General features: G+C 35.9%; 1 protein-coding gene across 2 annotated transcripts in view; it reads left to right on the top strand.

Moving 5' to 3' along the window:
* The first annotated feature begins 1,483 nt into the window (after positions 1–1,483).
* mapta (microtubule-associated protein tau a) overlaps positions 1,484–13,881 on the top strand; it is a 41,540-nt gene continuing 29,142 nt past the window's right edge. For both annotated transcript variants that reach the window (XM_042767164.1, XM_042767165.1), the window contains exon 1: positions 1,484–1,637. The gene's annotated coding sequence lies outside the window, so the exon portion shown is untranslated. The remainder of the gene's footprint in view (positions 1,638–13,881) is intronic.

Raw genomic sequence — 13,881 nt, 5'->3', positions numbered from 1 at the left:
TTAGGATATATGCTACTTTTTGAGAAAAACTAACTTTCTATATATCTTAATTTTTGATGATTAACATTCTTTTTTATCAACTGACTTACCACAAAAAAAAAAAAACAAGCAAAAAGTCTACTGAGTCCTTTGTGCTCTCTGAGTGTTTTGGCGCACAAAGTATTGCATCTTGAACATGAAGAAATAGTACTTAAACAAGTGCACATTACCACTTTTTACAGTGGGAGGTAAACGCTTAGTTTAAAAAGTCGATTTTAATGCCGTAGTCTTAGAAGTATAGTGTTTATGACAAGTGAAATGTGAGAGAAAATTGATTTTTCCTGGTTGTTGTTTTAGAACGTTGAGTTTTTCACACAATTTTCCCCTCCACTGCACAATTTACACTCCTGTCTCACATCTTTTACAGTGGCTCGAGCATGACATGGCGCTCTAAAAATGCAGAGTTTAAAGGTTTAAGAAAGAAGTTTAAAAGTTTATATAATAGACTTTGTGGGTATTTTTTTTCTTTTTCTTTTTTTTCTTCAAATTCCACTTGTTCTGTGTGATTTGTGAATGCCTTTTTTTTGTCCTGCACTGGGGCCCACCACATGGGTGGGGGTCCCGTATGCCACTGAAGTATTGACTATGACTGGAGCCATATTATTTACCATTTACACACAGTATCGCTGTAAATCTTATCTGCATTTATACAGGCCTGAACCACCTTCCTCTTGCATGTTACCTAACTTAAGTGTCATCCGATTCTAGAAAACTCTTAGAATGTGTCATCACAGCATACACTGCATTATCACGACATCTACTGGTTAATCACGGTTCTTCAACCGCGTCCAGTTGCACAAAATCCCGAGGTATGATATGTTGCATCGAGCATTTCACTTGCTACATTCTGAAATGATACTGAAGAGCACAAGTATGTAAATTGATTCTAATTATACTGAGAATCTGAGATCTAATTTTATTTTTTCTCAATAATATACCAATTACACCACTTAAAAAGCAGGCATCCACACTCAAAACCTACTTGGCATGTTATGAGCAGGTGCTCAGAGAAGTGACCTCCGGATGTAAAGAAACGCCTGATGGACAGGAAAGTCCAGCTCAAGATAAACCCTTTTCCCATCTCTGCGAAAATCAATTGACAGATGTTTCTCTGGGCTCATGTCCAGAGGAGATGTTCTCAGAGTTCATTGGAGAGTACAATAGTCTCTTGAGATTTCTCAGTACAAGTCTCATCACTGCTATGAGAAAAGAAGCAAATAATTTTTGAGACCACTATCCCTTTTCACTTTGGCCAGCCAATAAGTATTTAGACACTTTCCAAGCCACTTAAAAATCTATGAATCTGCAAAGAAATTGCACGACCCTCTGAAGCTTTGTGTCCAGTTACTGGTACCATCCACAGTAAACAGTACGCTTTCGATTTTCCCCTCGAATAGTCCAGTTATTATATTTGATTGAGCGCGGCAACTAATGAAAGATTATCAAGGAAACCTGTTTGTTCTCCCAGGCAGAGGACTCTCTGTCACGTCTCTCTAGCGCCTCCTCTCAGGATCAGGCCGCTATAGGAACGGCAGGTCTCTTCGTGCGCTCAGTGAGCGACTGCAGCTGGAGAGACAATAACAGCGACGCGCGCACAGGTACGTAAAACCTGTCAAAGCTGCCATTTGTGATCTTTAAATGCGATTTATTAATGTGTCCGCTGGTTTCTGTGCACTATATTCGAAGGAGATTTGTATCAAACATGAAACATGCGTCCCCTTGCTGTAAATTTAAATCGGCGCTGCATGTCATGTTGTTAAATCGGGCCTGCGCTGCTTACGTATTAATAAACTAATGCCCTGTATATAGAATATGATCGAATACTGACTCGCTTATTATGAAAAATAGCCAGGTCTCCTATAAAAAATATGTGAAGTGACTAAAAAATTATTCAAACTGAACCATGTAACGGTATTTATGGGAGTTTTCACCAAATAGCAACGTTTTAACGTGGTTGTTTTCAAGATTAAGCCCACAGACGCGCATACCTTATTCCTGTATGTCTCCTTTATTTCTTATCAGCTGAACGCAAATTGCGTTCAATGTGTCATTTTAATACCGGCTAAAAATTCCTGCGATGCCACAGGGAATTGGAATAATGCGACTAATTCCATATAAAAGGAATGATGTATCTTAAAAATCTGAATATGTCTGTGAGTTCAAGCTCACTGTAAATCGATTTGTCTTGAAGGATGCTTTGTTGGAGCGCACCTCCTCCCTCCACCTCTAAAGAACAGAGATGCGGCCATGATTCCAGCTCTTCGTGTCGTCTGACTGTGTTCACGGCTGTCTGAATTCAGCCATCACAGTGTATCTGTGTCTGATATCACGCTTGTGGCTGTATCCTGTAGAAATGATTGTAGACTAATTTTTATTACAAGTCGTGGTTACGCTTCATCGCTGACCTAATGCTGACTCGGTGTTCTAATAATGTCATGCAACGCCTTTCTTCAACGACAGTGCAGTTGTCTAATCATGGGGATGCATAATACCATTTAGTAGCCATGCATTATTCTTCATATGTTCACCGCGCTTCGCACATGCGGTCGTTTTGGTAGCGGAGCGTTCAGTATATTATCACTGTGTTACATTGCATCCCTGTGGACTGTAATCCGATTTAAAATGGGGGTTGAGTTGAGGATTTTTTGAATTGCCTGCAAACGCTTCTGTGGTTGTGTTACTGGGTTGCCTCACCTTTTTTCCCATTAATTACATTTGACGTTTTCTGTCGATTAGGCTACGTGAATTTATGCTATGAGACTGTATTGGGGTGACTGATTCTGGATTTCAGACTAGGTCCAAGTAGGCTAATTATTGAGAACCAGTAATGCCCTCTGAAAAGATCCTGCAAAGAGCCCTGTATGGTGTCTCCAGAGGCATATGCACATATTTTGTCTATTCTATTTTATTAAATTTTATTATTATTATTATTATTATTATTTTAATAAACCAAGGAAATCTCCAACTGACATTCTGAAATGGTCAGTCAATGCACTTTTGTTGTATGGAAAACAACAACTGTGACATTCATTATTTAAAAAATCCACACTAAAATTGTCAAATCTAATTTAAAAAGTGGTAAATTAACTAAACCAACCAATTGGGGGTATTTATAACAGAATATGTAGAATCATAAGCATGGCAAACCAGTGAATTAATTTTTTTTTTTTTTATACATGTAGGCCTACTTGTATAATTAGATGTTAAAAAACTATATATATATATATATATATATATATATATATATATATATATATATATATATATATATATATATATATATATATACACACACACACACACACACATACATATATGCAAACATGTCTATTGCAAACAACAACAAAAAGATAAACTGTTTAGCTTTATAAATATTATATGCAGCATTATAAATATTAGCCAGGCTTTATGCCAATTCAAACCCCCCTCAAATTTTTGAGCTAAGTGGATTTTTAATTCAGCTTCCAAAATACAAATAAATAGCCTAATAGTATTTTTTTTATATTTGATACGATCATAAGGGTGTGATTAGAACATTCAGTGCAGCACTTCATATGCTGCAAAAAAATTAAAATCTGCTTTATTTTTAAAATAAGCCTATGTGTCACAGCCCTCCCACCCAACCTCCCCCCACCCCTCACTTGTGCACCCTCAAAAATAATAAGTGCATGATGCCCCTGATATTAGCCGTGTGAGCTTATTATTTTCAATGGTCACTAAGCTGCAGGAAAACATCTGTGCACATTGTTGTAGTTTAGGGATATGGGCAGGCTTATAAAGACCATAAAGTCTTTGACATAATGCCATATGATGTCTCTCATGTGTTGCATGAGTGTTTAATTGGCATGGTACTGACAGAGGGGTTTAGTTTGCTGCAGCACCAGTCTCCTCGGACTAACTGGCATGAGAGGGTGTGATTGGGATTTCTGCCACAGACCTAGTGGTTTGTGTAATTTGCAGCTGTAGAGACTTAGGGCATTACCTCTCTGACAGAAGCGTTATGAGCAGAATTCCAGAATTCCATGTCTACATGCATCCACATGGTCCTTTGCCCTGAGAACTTAAACATGACTGTTCTGGAATGCTGTTAGCCATGAACCGGAGCATATGTAAAGTGGGATACAAAAGTTTGAGACTACCAAAATAGAAGAACATTTTTATTAGTAATTTAACGATCATAAATAATTACAAATTATATAGTCATAAGTATATAGATGAAATGAAAAATTAATTAGTGATTTCGGAATTCAATATTTTGGGTTGTCCTCTTTTTACTTTAATGAAAGCAGCACTCAAGCTGCATGAATTCCACAAGTTTGTGCAAAACCATCTTATACTGCCTGACAAGATCATTTTGTAAGCTTACATCTGAATATTTCTTGTTTTACATAATTATTTGTATAGTGCTGTTCACAATACACATTATTATTTTAAAGCAGCAAGACGTTAATGTTTATAATATCATAATATCTTCATGCCTTATAGTTGCATTTTGCAAAGTAGAGCTGGCCAATAGTATAATTTACACATTGTGATGATACAAGCTATTGCGATTTGCTATCACTTAATATATAATATATATCACTTTATGTGAGTATGCTATATGTATGCAGATGAAAATAATAATAATCCTTTGTTATATAAAAGTTTCAGACTTTTGTCTTTCAATTCAATATTAATTCACTATTAATATTTGAATCTTACATATTTTTGCATAATAAAATAATAGTACATAATATTCTAAAATGAATATTTGTCTTTCCACCACAGTACAGTGGAATCACTCTACACCCAGTTCATAAGTTCATACTCATCATAAGAATAATTTCACATGCTAGTGGGATAAAAAAAAAAAAAAAGTTGCTTATGTCATCACAGCACTCAGAATACATTTTGTGGCATCAGATTTACAGTCTATATTCTTGACATCTAATCCAGCATCATGGTTTACTACATACTGCAATTATGTTCTGGTGGAGTTTATATTTAAAGGGTTAGTTCACCCAAAAATGAAAATGAAAATTAGCCCATAAATTACTCACCCTCAAGGCATCCTAGGTGTATATAACTTTCTTCTTTCAGATGAATCCAGTCGGAATTATATAAAAAAATGTCTTTGATCTTTCAAGCTGTTTAATGGCACTCAGCAGGTGTTGCAGTGCATCAGTTCAAAAGAAGTGACATAAAAAGCGCTCATCCATAATAAAAAGTGTCTCACAAGGCTCTGGGGGGGGGGGGGTGAACAAATGCCTCCTGTATCGAATCGATGCGTTTTGTTTGTAAGAAAAATATCCATATTCAAAACGTAATCATAATTACTTTAATGTAGCTTGTGCCAACAGTTGTACATGGAAGCAGCGGGTGTTGCAATGCATCGGTCCAAAAGAAGTGAAATAAAAAGCGCCCATCCATAATAAAAAAATGTCTCACATGGCTCCGGGGGGTGAACAAAGGCTTTCTGTAGTGAATCGATGCGTTTTTGTTAGAAAAATATACATATTCAAAACGTAACAATTACTTTAATGTAGCTTGCGCCAACAGTTGTACATGGAAGCAGTTCTGGGATCATGATGTATGAGGTCAGTGTTGCGCATGCGCCGGTGAGTCTCGTGAAAACCAACGTTTGTTTACAGGAGCAAAGGAAGCAAAGTTTCCTTACTTGAGCAAAGGGAAACCAGTCTTCTCTTGGCTTATATCGAATTCCTATGACATTTTTCTTTACAAATCCTCGTTTTGTACTTCTAATTAGTGACCGTTGTTTTGTTTTGATCTCTCCGCTGCAATTCTGCGTTTGTCACTTCTGAGCAGCGCATGTGCAGAGCCAACCTCCATACCTCATCTGCCTGGAGCTGCTTCAATTTAAAACAGTGAGCGCAAGCTACATTAAAGTGATTATTACGATTTAAATATGGTTATTTTTCTTACAAAAACACACCAATTCACTACTGGAGGCCTTTGTTAGATTTGTGAGACACTTTTTATTAAGGATGGATGCTTTTTATTTAATTTATTTTGGACTGAAATACTGCAACACCCGCTGAGTGGTATTAAACAGCTTGGAAGATCAAAGACATTTTAATGAAACTGGATTCATCTGAAAGGAGAAAGTCATATACACCCCGGATGACTTGAGGGTAAGTAATTTATGGGCTAATTTTCATTTTTGGGTGAACTAACCCTTTAAGCTGTTGTGACGGAGCCTGTTATAGGACTGTTTAAATTGGAGCATAACTTGCCCTTGACCGAAAGGAGGTGGGGATCGAGAGCAGAGAGAAAACATGAGAGAGGAGTAACTTCATAGTGATGCGGAGCAAATTCAGCTCAGGGATATGAGTGCAGTCAACCGTAATGAGAGCATCACAGACATTCAGCTATTCTAAAGCACAAGCCCAGTGCGTGCCAGTGGAGAGCTGTGTTTTTCAGTTTGGTGCCAGATAAACGAGCAAATAACCCCTAAGAAGATATATTCAGACTTTTCCTGGTGCCATCCATGGATTTATCTCTAATTCCAACCAAGCCGTTTTTTGACAAAGTCAGATCTGCTTATTACAGATTTGCCTGTTTTCATAAAAGATAATACCTGTTGAGTTGGTATACAAACAATTATTTATTTATTTTTTATTAGAAGTTGTGTAGGTTGTCTGACTACTGGGCCTCAGTGCAGGACTGTAACCACTATTGACAATAATTAGAAACGACCACCCTTTCCTCCGCAATATACTGTATGATGCTTCTCTGTTTATTGTTAGGATTTTTAGACAAAACCTCTGTGACATTTTTAGGCTGGTCTGCCTCAGCAGTTTAACAGCGCTTCTCAATGTCAAAATAATCAAGTTGACCAGTCAACTCAAAGAAGGCTGTTCACGTTCTGAACATGAATTCAATGCTCCAATTTGCTTTAGTTTTTAAAAGTGTGAGGTAAGATGTAAGTAGCCAGGCATTTAATATTTGACTACTGTTTTATGACAGAAGTGTGAAAGAACTGACAGTAATATCCAGTGATGCAAACCACTTAAATTTTTGTCGAGTGTCACCATTTTGAATAGAATATATAGGCATGTACTTTATAACTGTATGTGATGAGATAATAAATATTTTTGAACATATTAGGCATGCCAATAAGAGTGAGTTTGTGTGAATTTTAAAATAAAAATATTATTTTCTAATAGTTAAAATTGATTAATTAAAAAAAAAACATTCCTGTTTTTTAATGGTTTAAACACTTTTTATTCCCTTATTTCTTTTTATTCCTTTAATTCCATTTAAATCATTTAGTTATTTCATTCCTTTAGATGAAAGAACCCAAAATGGTTATAACCTTGCCTCAGTGTATCATTTTATATGTATATCAAATTGCTATATACGTACAAGACTGAATGACTGAATCACTATATTCGAATTTGACTAGATTTATTGGTGTTAGAAGCACAATTTAAATGTCCTGCAAAACGACAAGTACCACAAACGCTGACAAGAACAGCTTAAAATTCCAGAAGTTTGTTGACATCCTGACAGAGTAACAGTGGGAGCTTTGTTTCGTGAGATGTCTTGACACTTTATGAGAAGAATCAAATGCTCCCATGTCTATTTGAACTACTAGTATCACAGCATTTAATGAAAGGGGAAGTGTGTTTACAAGGAAGCATTCATCTGCATCTATTAGTAGAAGCTGAAGTTCAAACCAGACTATTGAGATGACTCGAGTGCAGTGCTAATTATTCATGTATAGGACAAAGAAGCAAAGCATTATTTAAATATATATATAAATATATATATATATATATATATATATATATATATATATATATATATATATATATATATATATATATATATATATATTTTATATATATTTAAATAATGCTTTGCTTCTTTGTCCTATACATAAATAATTAGCACTGCACTCGAGTCATCTCAATGGCTACACTGTATACTCTGCACAGCATGCAAAATTTCTGAATACATGTAATACACAGATGGCCTGCCACCATGAGCAGCATATAACAGAGCATATTGCAGGGTAAACTGTATCCCACAATGTAATGCACCTGACACTATTATCAGCCGACATATAATTTTTAACTCAACATTTATTAGTCTGATAAAATATTCACAAAACTAAATTAAATCAAATTTAATAACAAGGTGTTAACAAAATAACACCTTTTATTTCTATAATGATAACTGGTCACCATTCACACGCAATTTGATAATGTCATGTGACATCAATACAGCCTAATACTCTTTGAAATGTTTAATGTGGATTAACGAATTCTGTTTCATTTACTATTTTTTAAAAATAGTACAGAGTATACAGTGTAAACTGCAAAATTCAGAAATAATAAGTTATACCATTACCCATTGCTTAATTTTAAAATGAAGAAGACCTTAACTATTGCCACATGTTGTCCATTAGAAACTCAAAGGCAATAAAGAAGGAAAGACAACCGCGATCTGATCTTGTGTCCAGGCAGCTATCCATGTTAACCCTCACCTCGCCTTAAAAAAAGAGTTTAGTTTGAATTCCTGTGTTCAGTTAACGACACATCTGATGGCTTTATGTGTGTACTGTGGTGAATATGTCTTTGCATAGTATCCCTGGTGCTGTGCAAACATCTGTGTTGATCTTGTGCTTTCTCTAGCCGCACACACCCTTGCAATAGCCCTGTTTATGTGGGTTTGCGGAAGGGCCATGAACCACGCCAAGCTCATCATTCTTGTTCCCTGAGCACACACACAGACATACACATACTTTAGAGCACCAACTGTGCAAGTTTTTATGCTTTAACACTCAAAATGAGGCACCACCACTCAGAATACAACAGATGTTAGTGCCTGGTTAGATGGTGCTCTTCAAATGCCCTTGGAGGCATGAGTTGTTATGGTACATATATGGAGTCAGGACATGTTTAAAGGGGTCATATGATGTTTGTGTGTATTTGGTGTAATGCAATGTGTTTATGCGGTTTAAGGTTAAAAAAACACATTATTTTCTACATTATGTACATTATTGTTGCTCCTCTATGCCCCGCCTTTTTGAAACACGTTGATTTTTACAAAGCTCATCGTTCTGAAAAGCGAGGTGTACGCTGATTGGCCAGCTATCCAGTGCGTTGTGATAGGCTGAATACCTCAAGCGTGTGACGGAAATGTTACCTCCCTTACCATACTGTGATGCCATCTCCCAGCACGATGAGGCAAAACCAACAAAACCCATTACAAACGAGGCATTTGTTGCATCCAGTGAGGACATAATTATTGATTATAATGACTATACTGTCTTTTTAGGCGTTGCCTAAATAGATTCACACATCTGAATATTTGGGTTGAACTGTTCTGGAACAGTGTTGTAAATACAACTTAACCACTGATTTCTAGTTGTGTCCTCTTTTGGAAGGCCAAACAAAGTAGTTTCCCTTTTACAACAAAACACACAGCGTCTCCACAACATGACAGCAGCATCAACAGCGAGAATAAAAGTTACAACTTCTTTGCGTGAACATTTGGGCGGCGTTATGCAAATCTTCTTACATGATGACATAGACATGGGGGCTTGTTAGAATGAGCTGGTTTAGGAGGGCGTCGTTGACTCTCAACTTTTATAAAGAATATCTCTTTGGATTTGAGACTTTAGTCTTTGCAACTTTACAGATCTTCTTTATGCACCAAGAGCTTGTAACACTCCAAAGAGAAAGAAAAAATTGAAATCGCATCATATGACCCCTTTAAAGTGTCTTTTAACTCAAAACTCATTGGATATACAGTGGGGTCTAAAAGACATGTTGAACATCAGGGATTCAAAATTTACATTTGAAAAGTTATTGCATAAATAATAAAGAGATCTTGCACTATTTAGGTCACTAATCAAATGAGCAAATTTGTACAAAGGAGTTCACATGATCGATGTGACTGATGGTCAGATGTTCTTGCTTCCATTGTAGAACAAGATGTTCTTTGGACCATTCTCAAATTATATGGGATAACATGATCAAATGATTAAATAAAGCAAAAAGGTGACATACCAAATACTAAGATGTTCTGAAATGTAAATCATGTAAATTCAACCTTTCGATACAATTGTGATGATCACAATGTAAATTGTAAAAAAAAAAAAAAAACAATAAACAATCCATTCTAGAATAAATTAGAAAAATGCAGAAGTCTTTTGGATCCTACTATATAATAGTCATTTTCTGTTATACTCTAGAATTTATTTGCTCTATTTGAAGATATACTGTATATTTTAGGTTAACAGTAACACATGATGAACAGTCATCACATCCCAGAGTACAAAAAGCTTTAAGGAAAGGTAAGAGAGCAAAGATCCTGAATCCTTGTGCAAACACTGTGTTCCAGACAGCTTGTGTGCCAGATGAGATTTTTCCCACTGTTCAATACAATGACCTGGCAAATCCAGACAGGATTTTTTTTTCCCTTGGCTGTAGATTTTAGTAGAGTAAGCAGAGCAGGGAAACCCATAAGAAGATGAAAGAGAAGAGCAATTTGTTGATATAACTGGGAATGTATTCAATAAATGCTAACGGAATACATCAACAGCTGTGTTTTGTATAGTCACACTGCTGTGGCAGTGACGATGCTGTTAAAGCTCTACAGCATTCTTAAGGCCTGTTCACACCAAGGATGATAACTATAAAGATAACAATAAAGATATAGTTTTAAAAATCATTCTCAATATCAAAGAATAGCAAAGTCCATACCACATCTATAACGATAAAGTCACAGAAAAACTGTATCATTGGAATCACTTTCAGGGCAATTTTTTCCAGCTGATGAACGATAAAAAATTGACAGCCAATCAGAATCCATCCTGCTGTAACGAGCTCGAGAATTTAAAGTGCCAGACGAGCGTGCGCTTAGAATAAACTGAAGATATCGTTCGCTGGTGTGGACGTTAATATAGTTATCTTTAAAGTTATCTTTATAGTTATCGTTCTTGGTGTGAACGGGCCTTAAGCACTGAGGCTGATGACGATTGGTTCTCTGTTGCTAAGCAATCTGCTGTAACATGCTAGCACCACACATCTGTTTTACACTTAGGATAAAACATGGCATAACCTGGCTTTTACCTGTGGGTTAGTAGTGTGAAAAGCTCATTAGTTGGCTTTACCTTGATTTATCACCCTAACAATTCTGAATGGGTGTAAAACAGACCGAGAGAGAGAGAAAAAAAGCTATAAAAAACAGTTTATAGTTGACTTGATGTCTGGAGGGCTGGGCTGTGAAATACAAAAATTTTAAATGTTTCATTTAATGTTAATTTCATGTAACTTGTACAAATTATTGTACCATATATATATATATATATATATTTATACACAGTCATGGCCAAAAATATCGGCACCCTTGTTAAATATGATCAAAGAAGGCTGTGAAAATTAATCTGCATTGTTAATCCTTTTGATCTTTTATTTTAAAACAATCACAAAAATCTAACCTTTTGTTGGACACAATTATTGGCACCCCTAGAAATTCTTATGAGTAAAATATCTCTGAAGTATATATTCCCATTCATATTCACAATTTTGAGCACTCCAGGGTGATTATGAACATGAAATTATCCATCTAAGGCTTCCTGTTTCACAGAAATATAAATATGAGGGAAAACAAAGCCCAAATGCCCTTAATCATCCATCACAATGAGAAAATCCAAAGAATATATTTCTGATGTGCAGCAAAAGATAATTGAGCTTTACAAATTAGTGAAGTGGCTTTAATAAAAACGCTAGAGCAGTAAAAATTCCCATTTCCACCATCAGGGCAATAATTAAGAATTTCCAATCAACAGAAAATGTTGTAAATCTGCGTGGAAGAGGACGTGTCTCTATATCGTCCTAATGCACAGTGAGAAGGAGAGTTTGAGTAGCTGACTCTCCAAGGGTCACAGCTGGAGAATTGCAGAAAAAAGTCTTGGGGTCAGAAAACCTTAAAAAAAATTGTCAAACAGCACAATTTGGGAGGGTTTCAAGAAAGATTCTCCTAGCTCATCCAAAAACAAACTCCAGCATATTCAGTTATCAGACACGACTGGAACTTCAAATGGGAATGGCTTCTATGGTCAGATGAAACTAAAAAATGAGCTTTTTAGCAGCAAACACTCAAGATGGGTTTGGTGAACACAGGGATAAAAAGTACCCCATGTGTACAATGAAATATACTGCTGTATTTTTGATGTTGTGGGCCTATATTTCTGCTGGATGTCCTGGACATCTTGTTTAGATACATGACATCATGGATTCTATTAAATACCAACACATAAAAAAAATCACCAAGTGACTGACTCTGTTAGAAATCTTATAATGGGTCGTGTTTGGATCTTCCAACCGTACAATAATCCAAACACAAACCTCAAAAACAACACAGAAATTGGTCACTGAGCACAAAACCAAGCTTCTGCTATAGCCATTCCAGTCCTCTGACCTGAACCCTTTAGAAAATGAGTGTGGTGAACTGAAGAGGAGCACCACCAACCTGGAGCTGGGAATCTAAAGGGTCTGGAGTGATTCTGGATGAAGGAATGGTCTCTGATCTCTTGTCAGGTGTTCTCTAACCTCATCAGGCATTATAGGAGAACATTTAGAGCTGTTATTATGGTGGATGGTGTTTTTTTAAAGTATTGAATAAAAGGGTGTCGTTAGTTGTGGCCAATGTTTATTAGAGAAAAAACATTTATTTCATAATGATATATATATATATATATATATATATATATGTATATGGATGGATAGGTAGGTAGATACACACACAATGAATAAAAAGCTTTTGTAACAATACCGTTCTAGGTTGGGGTCAATGCATTGTTTTTAATTTTTCTTTTTCTTTTTTTGGGGGGGAAAGAAATTAATACTTTTCTTCATTAAGGATATGTTAAATTAATGAAAAACAAATGATAGTAAAGACTTACATTGTTACAAAAGATTTCTGTTTTAAATAAATGCTGTTCTTTTAACTTTTTATCCATCAAAGAATCTTGAATAAAGTATCACAGGTTCCAAAAAAAAAAAAAAAAAAACAATATTTATTATAAATAAGTATGTTTGTTTGATTTATTTATGATGGTTAGACTCTGAAGGTTAGAGTAATTGCTGATGAAAATTCAGCTTTGCATCACAGGAATAAATTATATTTTAAAGTATATTATTAATTTAAATATATGCAGATTTGATAAGCATAAGAGACTTCTTTTAAAAAACATGAAACATTTTACTGATGTGTGTGTTGAAAATCATTACACTCGCATTGCACTAGGAATAGGGTGGCCATGTGCACCGTTCATACAGGACACGTACTGGCCAGGATTTTAATATTGCTTAAAACATCCAAATCAGTTTGACCAATAACATGCAGGTATTGTTCAAAATAGACCAATCATGTGGCTACGCGTGAGAAGGTGAGATCTACTGGGAATGATCAAAGCGATGCAAATATGTGCACGTGTTTGTTTGTTCGTTTGACTTGAAGCGTCGCTGCCCACCGATCAAAGAAACCAAAGTAGGTGCGAGAGCAATTCGAAAGCATAAGGAGCCATCTGCTCAGCTCCCTATAGCTCTCATGAATGTTACAACGATGGACCTACACAATGCAAACAACCAAAACCTGGATATATTGGGCAATATTAAAGGGATACTCCACCCCAAAATGAAAATTTTGTCATTAATCAAACCCCATGTCGTTCCAAACCTGTAAAAGCTTTGTTCGTCTTCGGAACTCAATTTAAGATATTTTGGATGAAAACCGGGAGGCCTGTGACTGTCCCATTGACTGCCAAGTAAATTACACTGTCAAGGTCCAGAAAAGTATGAAAGACATCATCAGAATAGCCCA

The sequence above is a fragment of the Cyprinus carpio genome, chromosome A12, assembly GCF_018340385.1.
Source record: "Cyprinus carpio isolate SPL01 chromosome A12, ASM1834038v1, whole genome shotgun sequence".
Classification (NCBI taxonomy): domain Eukaryota; kingdom Metazoa; phylum Chordata; class Actinopteri; order Cypriniformes; family Cyprinidae; genus Cyprinus; species Cyprinus carpio.
This window is presented reverse-complemented; position numbering and strand designations above follow the sequence as displayed.